This window comes from Triticum aestivum, chromosome 7B, assembly GCF_018294505.1.
Source record: "Triticum aestivum cultivar Chinese Spring chromosome 7B, IWGSC CS RefSeq v2.1, whole genome shotgun sequence".
NCBI classification, from domain to species: domain Eukaryota; kingdom Viridiplantae; phylum Streptophyta; class Magnoliopsida; order Poales; family Poaceae; genus Triticum; species Triticum aestivum.
The window spans coordinates 122,061,871-122,075,309 of record NC_057813.1 but is presented as its reverse complement, the minus strand read 5'-3'; positions in this window follow the sequence as shown (position 1 = coordinate 122,075,309).

The window sequence follows — 13,439 nt, the reverse complement described above, 5'->3', positions numbered from 1 at the left end:
AAGGAAGACGTTGAATATAAAAAAAATCCTATAAGTCACTTCTAGACTATTTGGCTTGCCAAAGTGTAGGATTTTTTAAATATTCATATCTCCTTGTCACCGGGTTGCTTGTCAAGTACAACCTCCCTTCTCAAAACCTTAGCACTCTCTTTGGTTTTCTTGGGTTCACCAATAACATTATTTCTGTTAGTGGACTCGGCTACACCGGGTCAAATTAAAACATTCTTTCCCTCCAAATCCATCGTGTTCATTGGGGACGGATGCTTATCACTTGCATTTTAGCGAAATTCAAACATCCATAATTAATACTAGTTGATTGTATTTGTCGCTGAAAAATGTTGCAATCATTAATTGCATCAAAAAAATAAATTATGAAATTTGCAATAAACTCGCCGCTTTAGCTCTTCAAGCAATGAAAAGGTATGCTATACTCTAATAAATTTATCTTGCAACAATCATCAAATATCTTGCCGCATTTATATATACCAAAACTGAATTTCACTTTTTCATCATGATTCCTACGAGTTGGCTTAAGGGCATTGCATGTATGTGGTTTGGCCTTTGAGATCCAAGCAGACTCGGCTGCATAGACATCAACCTCATTGTACGAACTATCATCATTGTACAAATTGAAAGAGTGTTTTGCTCCGTGCATCTAATAGGTGTCGGCATATATATATATATATATATATATATATATATATATATATATATATATATATATATATATATATATATATATAACAAGGAGGTTGTTGCATCCACAATCAGGAGCTAACAACCAGATTACAACAGACAGAATCTCATGGCTTTACAACTTGATACGCAAGTCTAGCTAACTACCTGGACTCTCTGCATCCTTATCTACACAACATATACATGTATCTTAACACTCCCCCTCGATCTCATCCTTCAAGATTGAGATCATTACAAAGTCGCGGGAGTTGTTGTGCATTGATAGGCTTTTGTTAGTCCACCAGCTAGCTGGTCATTGGTGGACACGAACCAAATGTGCAATGCCTTCTTAGACACCCTTTCTTGAACAAAATGGAAATCAATTTCGATATGCTTTGTTCGAGCATGAAACACATGATTGACTGACAAGTATGTAGCTCCCAAATTGTCACACCACAGTACTGGTGTTTGTCTTTGGCTGACACCCAACTTCTGAAGTAATGACTGAAACCAGATGATCTCCATTGTGGCATTGGCCAATGATTTGTACTATGCTTTAGTTGAGGGTCGAGACATTGTTGCCTGCTTCCTTGCACTCCAGGTCACTAGGTTGCCACCATAGAAAACTATGAAGCCACTTGTGCTGCGTCGATCGTCTACCGATCCTGCCGAGTCGGCATCCAAAAAAGCACTCAACAGGGATGAAGATGATTTTTTGATTTTCATACCAAGGTTCATGGTTCCTCTGACATAGAGAAGGATCCGGTCACACCCCAGTGTTGTTCTGTTGGCGATTGCATATACTGACACATGTTGTTCACCGCAAAGGCAATATTTGGCCTAGTTAAGGTCAAGTATTGCAGAGCCCCAACAACACTTCTGAACCTTGTTGTTTCTTTATCAGAACGTCTTTTCCCCTCATCTCTACTCAACTTTTCTGAGGTGCACATTGGCATTGGAAATGTCTTGCAACTCATCATGGCTTCCTTGTTCAATAGAGCACTAGCATACTTAGCTTGCTTGAGGGTGATCAAGTCTTGAGAGCGCATTACCTCTATCCCTAGGAAATAATGAAGACCGCCAAGATATTTTACTGCAAAAGTAGCGCGAAGTGCAGCAATGAGTTCTTCGGCAGCATGGGTGGAAGATCTTGCTAAGATGATCTCATCAACATAGATGAGCATGTAGATACAAACTCCCTCTTGCTCATAGACGAAGAGCGAGCTATTGGCCCGTGAAGCAAGAAAGCCAAGGGACAGAAGCTTCATACTGAGTCGAGAAAACCATGCTCGAGGAGACTGTTTGAGGCCATATAGCGGTCTGTCCAGTTTGCAAACATGACGAGGAAGAGCGGCATTGACATATCTAGGGGGTAGACATCTTCTTCAAGAACCACGTGCAAGAAGGCGTTCTGAATGTCAAGTTGGCGAAGACACCAGCCACGAGAAAGTATCATGTAGAGCACCAGTCGGATCATGGCATGTTTGATGACTGGGCTGAAGGTTTCAGCATAATCAACACCAAACTATTGCTTGTACCCTTCAGCGATCAGGAGCGCTTTATACCGGTCGATCATGCCATCTGCATGATGTTTGAGCTTGAAGACCCATCGTCAGTCAATGAGATTGCAGCGCGGTGGAAGCGGAACCAGGTGCCAGGTCTGGTTATTCATGAGAGGCTGATATTCCTCATCCATGGTGGGACACCAATTCGGATCAGTTGTAGCCTCAAGATGGGAGCGAGGCTTTGATACCCTATTGAATTCATGCTCCAACCAACTCATCCAAAAGTCTGAACTAATGATGGGAGACGGGCAATATATTTCAACACTCCCCCTCACATCTAGTCTTATCTCTAATATTAAAGGAGAATCAAACGTCGTGATGGTTCAACCTCCCCTGCCCTCGTAGGTAAGTTCTCCCGATCCCTCGCTACCGATTGCCGTGTCCCTCCTCCTCCCCTCGCGCAAAAGAAAATCTTCGCATGGAAAAAGAAAAATGACCACACATAAAATCAAACCAAGACCCACGCGTGTAGTTACCCCACTCACGAACCCACCACAACCACCATTGCGCCGATCCAATCACCTCGCCTTCATCCTCATTCCCCTCGCCCAACCCCTCGCTCCTCCCAATCACATATCTCTCCTAATGAGAAAAATTGTCACCGTCGTCCTTGTCTTACCTCAGATCTTCCCTCAGAGCTCGATCTCGGTACTCCTCCACCACGCGCCCGCCTCCTCCCACGACTGTGGCCCGAATTCTCCTCCTCCTCGCTCACAATCCACGTCCCTACCGCGCCGGTGTAGGCGCCGACGTAGGTGACTCAGGCACTCACCCTCCTAGCACTCGGGCACCGCCCACGCATAGACGCTGGCGTTAGCCGTGCCATCGAGGTCAAGGAGTCCCTCGACCCAACCCTTGCCTGCGTCGGTTGCTCCGCTCATCTTGATTGGATCGGCTACTCGGTCTCGAGCATCGGGCTCATCTCCGGCGAGTACGGCATCGGTGCGGACGCCGCAACAGATAGCAAAAGTGCGGGCTAATTGCTAGCTCGTCCGAGTCTTTAGTCCACGCCATCCTGCCACCTCTCTCTGCTGCACCGGTGCCCACGGCGCACTCCGCATGTTCTTCGACAAAGGCAAGGATAAACACTGAATGTAGTTTGTCACCCCTCCAGCAGCAAGGTTGTCATCCCCTCTATCTCTCATCTTTTTTTACATCCTTGATTCCTTGTCACAGTGCTGCTTTGTGTTGCTACTGTTGCATCAATGAAGTGACATGTTGTTGGTGTATGAATAAAAATGAGTTGCTGACTTTTTAATAAAACTAACTTGTTTGCAGATTCTTGTATGGGCAGAAGAAAGATAGAACATGTTGGCTTCCCTGTTTTTTTCTATCTACAAGCCTATATATGTGCCTTGCCATCAGAAACAAAATGAGTAATAGGGGTTGGGGAGAATGCACATTCTGTAGCTAGCTAAAGAACTAGCTTAAGTGATAACAAATCAATCATGTTTATGAGTTCTGAACTGCGGGTTGTAATTTAAATGACGTTTGATATAACTCTGTTGCACATTTTTAGAACTAGATAGAGGGAAAGGGAGAGCTGCTAGCTAATACTTGAGATTGAAGGTCAATATCTGAATGAAGCAGTTTCTGCCCCCACAGACCCTTCAAACAAATATGTACCATGCCAGGTATGAGGGAAGGTTGTTGTGATATATACAAATACTTGAGATGTTTCTGGGTGAAGCCGTAGCTACCAACTATGCTTCAATTTTTTTTACTGCTTCACTCATTATTCTTTTCAGTGAACTATAATCAGTCATGGTGATAAACTCATCATCTTCCCATTGAGTACCCTGCTGGTCTGATAAAATATGAGCTGGGGAAATAGAGATGACAAATGCTATCACATTGCAAAATTGTTCTACTCCTAGATTATTTACATATTATACTATTATATTCTGTACAAGCTTTATGAGCATTTTAAATTACTTAATTTAGGCCTTGTATTTCTTGTAGGATATATTGTTATCATTTCCAGTTCGCCGATGATTGTTGTCTTTCTTGAGATTTAACGGTTTGTTTCTTGTAGGATATATTACTCTGAAATATCGCTAGCCATTGCCATGCTTCTGCAACACTTCAACCAATTGTTGATTATTGTCAACATTGGGCGGATCACTTAGTTGTACAGTTTGTTGCACAATTTTATGCTAAAAGTGTAAAACAATTCTAATGTTACCATCGGAGTAATCAGTTTTATCTTGATTGTGGAGGTCGTCCTTTTTGTAGAAGAGTCTCTACTGTATTCACCTTTTGCAGTTAAAAATAGCATTATGGCTTTTATGATTGACATTACAGACTCTTATCTTCAGTGCTTTTGGACTTTGGAGTAATCTCGTGGCGTATCAGCAGTGTTTAACTCACTTGTGTTCTTAAAACTCCTAACTAAGATATATATGAAGTTATTATCATGTTTGCACATACATACCTGATACGTCTCCAACGTATCTATAATTTTTGATTGTTCCATGCTATTATATTACCCATTTTGGATGTTTATGGGCTTTATTATACACTTCTATACGATTTTTGGGACTAACCTATTAACCGGAGGTCCAGCCCAAATTGTTGTTTTCTTGCCTATTTCAGTGTTTCGAAGAAAAGGAATATCAAACGGAGTCCAAATGATATGAAACCTACGGGAGAGTTATTTTTGAAACGGAAGCAATTCAGGAGACTTGGAGTAGATGTCAGGGAAGCTTCAAGGTGGCCACGAGGGTCCAGGACGCGCCCTACCCCCTGGGCGCGCCCCCCACCCTCGTGGGCCCCTTGTGGCTCCCCTGATCGACTTCTTTTTCCTATATATATATATATATATATATATATATATATCCATATACCCCGAAAACATCCGGGATCACAATAGATCGGGAGTTCTGCCGCCACAAGCCTCCGTAGCCACCAAAAACCAATCGGGGCCCTGTTCCGGCACCCTGCCGGAGGGGGGATCCCTCATCGATGGCCATCTTCATCATCCCGGCGCTCTCCATGATGATGAGGGAGTAGTTCACCCTCTACTCTCTTGTAATGGATTGATTTTTCCCTTTGAAGTTATCTTATCGGATTGAGTCTTTAAGGATTTGAGAACACTTGATGTATGTCTTGCATGTGCTTATCTATGGTGACAATGGGATATCACGTGATCTACTTGATGTATGTTTTGGTGATCAACTTGCGGGTTCACTGACCTTGTGAACTTATGCATAGGGGTTGGCACACGTTTTCTTCTTGACTCTCTGGTAGAAACTTTGAGGCACTCTTTGAAGTACTTTGTGTTGGTTTGAATAGATGAATCTGAGATTGTGTGATGCATATCGTATAATCATACCCATGGATACTTGAGGTGACATTGGAGTATATAGGTGACATTAGGGTTTTGGTTGATTTGTGTCTTAAGGTGTTATTCTAGTACGAACTCTATGATAGATCGAACAAAAATAATAGCTTCGTGTTATTTTACTACAGACTCTTGAATAGACCGATCAGAAAGGATAACTTTGAGGTGGTTTCGTACCCTACAATAATCTGTTCGTTTGTTCTCCACTATTAGTGACTTTGGAGTGACTCTTTGTTGCATGTTGAGGGATAGTTATATGATCTAGTTATGTTATTATTGTTGAGAGAACTTGCACTAGTGAAAGTATGAACCTTAGGCCTTGTTTCCTACCATTGCAATACCGTTTAGGCTCACTTTTATCATTAGTTACCTTGCTGTTTTTATATTTTCAGATTACAAAAACCTATATCTACTATCCATATTGCACTTGTACCACCATCTCTTCGTCGAACTAGTGCACCTATACAATTTACCATTGTATTGGGTGTGTTGGGGACATAAGAGACTCTTTGTTATTTGGTTGCAGGGTTGTTTGAGAGAGACCATCTTCATCCTATGCCTCCCACGGATTGATAAACCTTAGGCCATCCACTTGAGGGAAATTTGCTACTGTCCTACAAACCTTTGCACTTGGAGGCCCAACAACGTCTACAAGAAGAAGGTTGCATAGTAGACATCAAGCTCTTTTCTGGCGCCGTTGCCGGGGAGTCATAGCGTGGGGTGAATATTCTTGTGTGTGCTTGTTTGCTTTATTACTAAGTAATTTTTATTTGTTGTTCTTAGTTGTTTTCTATCTTTAGTTATGGGTAGGAAACGCAAAATACCAAAAAAATTAGTTGTACCTACCACACCAATGGTTGAAGAACCACTCAAAACCTTTCACACTCCTGAAGCTTTTTACTTGGATCATCTTCGATCCTTATGTGCTCGTGTTGAAACCCCAACTAGCTTAGTTGAGGGCAAATCTTTAGATGAGCATGCTTGTTATGTGCGATACCGCTTATCTAAAAAAGGGAAACTTTTACTAGATCAAATTCATCATTTGCAATGCTATGCTTGGAATTTATGTGAAATATATGATGTTACTTGTTGTTCTGAAAACCCTAAGAAACACTTTCCCTACCAATGTGAGTTTAGTGATAATGGAATCGCATCTTCGTATGCTAAGGGTGTTTATAATTACTATGATGTTCAACAAATTGAAGAATTTGTTGCTTTTAAGGGTGCTTATGAAATTGCTTCTTTGATTGAAAAGTATGATGCTACTCTTTACAAATCTGAGAATTTGGCCATACTTAAATATTTCTATGATAATTATGCTTCTAATCCTTATATTAAACCATATATTGAGGACTCCTACGCTTGCCAAGAAGAGACTAATATTTTGCAGGAGTCTATGGAAGAAGAAATTGATGAAACTGTGAGCTCATTGGATGAAAAAGATGATGAGGAGAGCGAAGAACAAAAGGAGGAAGAGCGGATTAGCTACCCGTGCCCACCTTCTAATGAGAGTAACTCTTCGACTCATACATTGTTTAATTTCCCTTCGTGCTTACCGAAGGATGATTGCTATGATGATTGTTATGATCCCGTTGATTCTCTTGAAATGCCCCTTTTTGATGATGCTTGCTATGCTTGTGGCCATGATGCCAATATGAATGATGCCTATGGAGATGAACTTGCTATAGTTCCTTATGTTAAACATGAAATTGTTGCTATTGCACCCACGCATGATAGTCCTATTATCTTTTTGAATTCTCCCAACTACACTATACCAGAGAAGTTTGCCCTTATTAAGTATTATATTGATGGGTTGCGTTTTACTACTACACATGATGATTTTGATAGATATAATATGCATGTGCTTGCTGCTCCTACTTACAATTATTATGAGAGAGGAACTATATCTCCACCTCTCTATGTTTCCCATACGATGAAATTGCAAGAAACTACCTATACCATGCATTGGCCTTTACTATGTGTGCATGAATTGTTCTTTTATGACATGCCGATGCATATGAAGGGAGTTAGACTTCGTCATTACATGATATATGTTACTTTGTGCTCACTACTAAATCACAAATCATTGTTAATTAAAATTGGCTTTGATATACCTTGGGATCCGGGTGGATCCATTACTTGAGCACATTATGCCTAGCTTAGTGGCTTTAAAGAAAGCGCTGCCAGGGAGACAACCTGGAAGTTTTAGAGAGTCATTTACTTCTATTGAGTGCTTTTATATAGTTTAAAAAAAGAGGGAACCCAAAACGTTTCAAAAAGGAAAGTGAAAGTAAGAAAGACAAGCCTTGTTGAAGTGGGAGAGCTCCTTGAACTTTGTTCATGCTCACGGAAACTTTGTGAATCTTAATTACATAAAAATTTAATCAAAAATAATTATCCCCTTGTACAATTCCATTGTATTATAAAAATAATGTGCTAAGGTTTGCCTTTAGGATGTTTACAATGCTTGTTGGTTTGTGCGGTGCAGGACAGAAACTTTGTCTGTAGTGCGCGATTTTTCATTTTTTACTGGAACATCAAACGGTTATGAAACTTTTTTCACTGTCTTTATGTATAAATTGTTTATTTTTCATAATGTTGGTAGAATTTTTGGGGTAACAGAAGTATGGTGAATCTTCAGAGTACTACAGACTGTTCTGTTTTTGACAGATTCTGTTTTTGATGCATAGTTTGCTTGTTTTGATGAAACTATCAATTTCTATCAGCGGATTAAGCCATGGAAAAGTTATATTACAGTAGCTATAATGCAAAAACAAAATATGAATTGGTTTTCAACAGTACTTAGAGTAGTGATTTGCTTTATTATACTAACGGATCTTACAGAGTTTTCTGTTGAAGTTTTGTGTGGATGAAGTGTTTGATCGAGGAGGTCTCGATATGAGGAAAAGGAGGAGAGGCAAGAGCTCAAGCTTGGGGATGCCCAAGGCACCCCAAGTAAATATTCAAGGAGACTCAAGCGTCTAAGCTTGGGTATGCCCCGGAAGGCATCCCCTCTTTCTTCAACAAGTATCGGTATGTTTTCGGATTCGTTTCGTTCATGCGATATGTGCAAATCTTGGAGCGTCTTTTGTATTTAGTTTTCACTTTTCTTTTATGCACCATGCTGGTATGAGATAGTCCATGGTTTATTTATAGAATTCTCATTGCACCTCACTTAAATCTTTTGAGTATGGCTTTATAGAATGCTTCACGTGCTTCACTTATATCATTTGAAGTTTGGATTGCATGTTTCTCTTCAAATTGAAAACCGCCATTTGTAGAATGTTCTTTTGCTTCACTTATATTTGTTAGAGCGTGGGCATATCTTTTGTGGAAAGAATTAAACTCTCTTGCTTCACTTATATCTATTTAGAGAGATGACAGGAATTGGTCATTCGCATGGTTAGTCATAAAATCCTACATAAACTTGTAGATCGCTGAATATGATATGTTTGATTCCTTGAAATAGTTTTGCGATATAGAGATGCTAATATGTGGGAGAACTAGTGAATGATTGTGGTTTAGTAAAAATATTGGTGTTAAGGTTTGTGATTCCTGAAGCATGCACGTATGGTCTCCAAACTATGTAACCAAATTGGTGCACATTGTATTTTGATTGTTTATCTTTGTGTGAAGGTCGGGGGCACGCGATGGTTAACTCCTACCAACCTCCCCCCTAGGAGCATGCGTCATAGTATTTTGCTTCGAGGGTTAATAGATTTTTCGTAGTAAGTATGTGAGTTCTTTATGAATAATGTTGAGTCCATGGTTTATAAGCACTCTCACCCTTCCACCTTGCTAGCCACTCTAGTACCGTGCAATTTTCGCCGGTGCATCAAACCACCTTATACCCTTCCTCAAAACAGCCACCATACCTACCTATTATGGCATTTCCATAGCCATTCTGAGATACATTGCCATGTAACTCCACTGTTCCGTTTGTTATGACATGCACCATCATTGTTATATTGTTGTGCATGATCGTAAGACAGCTAGCATGATGTTTTCATGGCTTGCCAGTTTTTTGATGTCATTGCTATGCTAGATCATTGGACATCCACCGGGACACCGCCGGAGGCATTCATATAGAGTCATATCTTTGTTCTAGTATCGAGTTGTAATATTGAGTTGTAAGTAAATAAAAGTGTGATGATCATCATTATTAGAGCATTGCCCCATAAAAAAAGAGGCCAAAGAAGCCTAAATACAAAAAAAGGGGGGGCCAAAGAAGCCCGCCCAAAAAAAGAGAGAAAAAAAAAGAAAAGGGGCAATGTTACTATCCTTTTACCACACTTGTGCTTCAGAGTAGCACCATGTTCTTCATATAGAGTCTCCTATATTGTCACTTTCATATACTAGTGGGAATTTTTTGTTATAGAACTTGGCTTGTATATTCCGACGATGGGCTTCCTCAAATTGCCCTAGGTCTTCATGAGCAAGCAAGTTGATGCACACCCACTAGTTTTCCTTTGAGCTTTCATACACTTATAGCTCTAGTGCATCCGTTACATAGCAATCCCTACTCACTCACATTGATATCAATTGATGAACATCTCCATAGTCCGTTGATTTGCCTAGTCGATGTGAGACTTTCTCCATACTTTTGTCTACTACCACCTTCTATTCCACCCATAGTGCTATGTCCATGGCTCACGCTCATGTATTGCGTGAAGAGTTGAAAAGGTTCGAAAAAGTAAGGTATGAAAACAATTGTTTGGCTGACACCGGGATAGGCATGAGCGGTACCTTGTGTTAAGAAAAGGGAGCATAAAAGACTATATGATTTTGTAGGGATAACGTTCTAAAGCATTGATATTTTGAAAGGCATGATTGTTTGTTGGGATGCCCGAAGTATTATTGTTTTTATGTCAAATGATAGACTATTGCCTTGAATCACTCGTGTCTTAATATTCATGCCATGATTAGATTACATGATCAAAATTATGCTAGGTAGCATTCCACATCAAAAATTATTATTTTTATCATTTACCTACTTGAGGACGAGCAAGAATTAAGCTTGGGGATGCTGATACGTCTCTGTCGTATCTATAATTTTTTATTGTTCCATGCCAATATCATTCAATTTTCATATACTTTTGGCAACTTTTTATACTATTTTTGGGACTAACATATTAATCCAGTGTCCAGTGCCAGTTCCTGTTTGTTGCATGTTTTTGTTTTGCAGAAACCCCATATCAAACGGAGTCCAAACAGGATAAAAATGACGAAGAATATTTTTGGAATATTTATGATTTTTGGGAAGAAGAATCAACGCGAGACGGTGCCCGAGGGGGCCACGAGGCAGGGGGCGCGCCCCTGACCCTCGTGGGCACCCCGTAAGGCGGTTGCTGCTCTTCTTTTGGCGCAAGAAAGCTAATTTTCAGGAAAAAAATCGTGGCGAAGGTTTCAATCCAGTCGGAGTTATGGATCTCCGGATATATAAGAAACGGTGAAAGGGCAGAATCTGAGAATGCAGAAACAGAGAGAGATAGAGAGACAGATCCAATCTCGGAGGGGCTCTCGCCCCTCCCACGCCATGGAGACCATTGACAAGAGGGGAAACCCTTCTCCCATATAGGGAGAAGGTCAAGGAAGAAGAAGAAGAATAAGAAGAAGGGTCTCTCTCCCGCCCTTGCTTCCGGTGGCGCCGGAACACCGCCGGGGGCCATCATCATCACCGCGATCTACGCCAACACCGCCATCATCTTCACCAACATCTCCATCACCTCCCCCATCTATATTCAGTGGTCCACTCTTCCGCAACCCGATGTACCATCTACTTGAACATGGTGCTTTATGCTTCATATTATTATCCAATGATGTGTTGCCATCCTATGATGTCTGAGTAGATTTTTGTTGTCCTATCGGTAATTGGTGAATTGCTACGATTGGTTTAATTTGCTTGTGGTTATGTTGATGTCCTATGGTGCTCTCCGTGTCGCGCAAGCGTGAGGGATTCCCGCTGTAGGGTGTCGCAATATGTTCATGATTCACTTATAGTGGGTTGCTTGAGTGACAGAAGCATAAAACCGAGTAAGGGGGTTGTGGCGTATGGGATAAAGGGGACTTGATGCTTTAATGCTATGGTTGGGTTTTACCTTAATGATCTTTAGTAGTTGTGGATGCTTGCTAGAGTTCCAATCATAAGTGCATACGATCCAAGAAGAGAAAGTATGTTAGCTTATGCCTCTCGCACATAAAACTTGTTATTGGTCTAGTAAAGTAGTCAATTGCTTAGGGACAATTTCACAACTCCTACCACCACTTTTCCACACTAGCTATATTTACTTTATTGCTTCTTTATCTAAACAGCCCCTAGTTTATATTTACATGCTCTTCATTATCTTGCAAACCTATCCAACAACACCTACAAAGTACTTCTAGTTTCATACTTATTCTAGGTAAAGCGAACGTCAAGTGTGCGTAGAGTTGTATCGATGGTCGATAGAACTTGAGGGAATATTTGTTCTACCTTTAGCTCCTCGTTGGGTTCGACACTCTTACTTATCGAAAGAGGCTACAATTGATCCCATATACTTGTGGGTTATCAATACCTAAGTGAGATTATCCTGATATGGTAGTTTTCTTTCCTTCCAAGTTAGTTCTAAGAGTTTTTGTCTGCACTAAAATATCTTAGGTCTACAATTGTTTTTTCTTTTGTTTGTGAGAGTATCTATCATTATTTTAGTTATTGCATGCTTCAATTCTAATTAAATGTTGCAGGAATTAAAACTATCTTCGGTGGTCACATCCTTGCTGGGACCTATGGTGAGAAACTGAATGTTGCGGTCTATGATAGCACCAACATGGTCATGCAGGAGTTGCCTTCTGGGGCCTTGCTCATCTACCAGAGCTATGTTGTCAGCTTAATCTTCATTGGGACACCAATATCTGTTTTGAATTTCTTCATGGATAATAACTTGGAGGCCCAAATGGCACTTATATCGATGATTTCCTTTGTTGGCAAGATGATGATGCACTAGAGATAGATGAGGTTGCATAAAACGGGGAGCTCCTAATGGTGATATGATTGCTGGTCTGAATGATCATGTATCATGTTAGTTTGTTCTTAGAGATTCAATGTGCCTATTCTAATGCTTCTTTATTTTGGCATGTAAGTATCTTGACATATAAAGCTAACAAAGGCATGTGAGGAGCACGATACTGCTAATATTTCTTTTTTCTTTTTATCTTTCCTTTGATGGTGATCTGCAGGCATACAGAAGGTAAGGTGTCACCTTAAACGGAAGCGAAGCACAAGGTCATATTGATCACAATATGAAAATAAGCCACATACCATGTACAAACTATTCAAAAATAATAATCAAGACTCTTGCTTTGTGGATTACAAGATGATTTTACAACTATCTTTGTGTGCCAAAAAAACTATCTTTATGCCTGAACTTATTGTTATGTGGAAATGTACAAACATTGTTTCTGGAGACCAATATCTCTCGAGCTATACGACATTTGAGAAAGAGCATGTTACACCAATATCTCTCGTGGATTAGGCTCTTTCAGTGAGGGGTTGTTAGGGCTATGGAAGGGCAATTCTATGACCATATGGTCAAACAATGAAGGAGAGCAAGGGGGTGATCAACAAGTAAATTTGATGACCCATGGCAACGCACGGGCACTCAACTAGTTTAGGCCTTAAACGAGGGATCGGTGTAGGCTGCATGATCTTCTTATTTTAATACTATGTTGACAGGGTCTTGAACTCAAGGCCTCTTAGCTCTGATACCATGTAAAAACTGAAAGAGGGTTTTTTCTCCGTGCATCCAATAGGTATCGGCTCCTTTGTATATATATACATCAGGAGGTTGTTGCGTCCACAACCGAGAGCTAGCAAACAG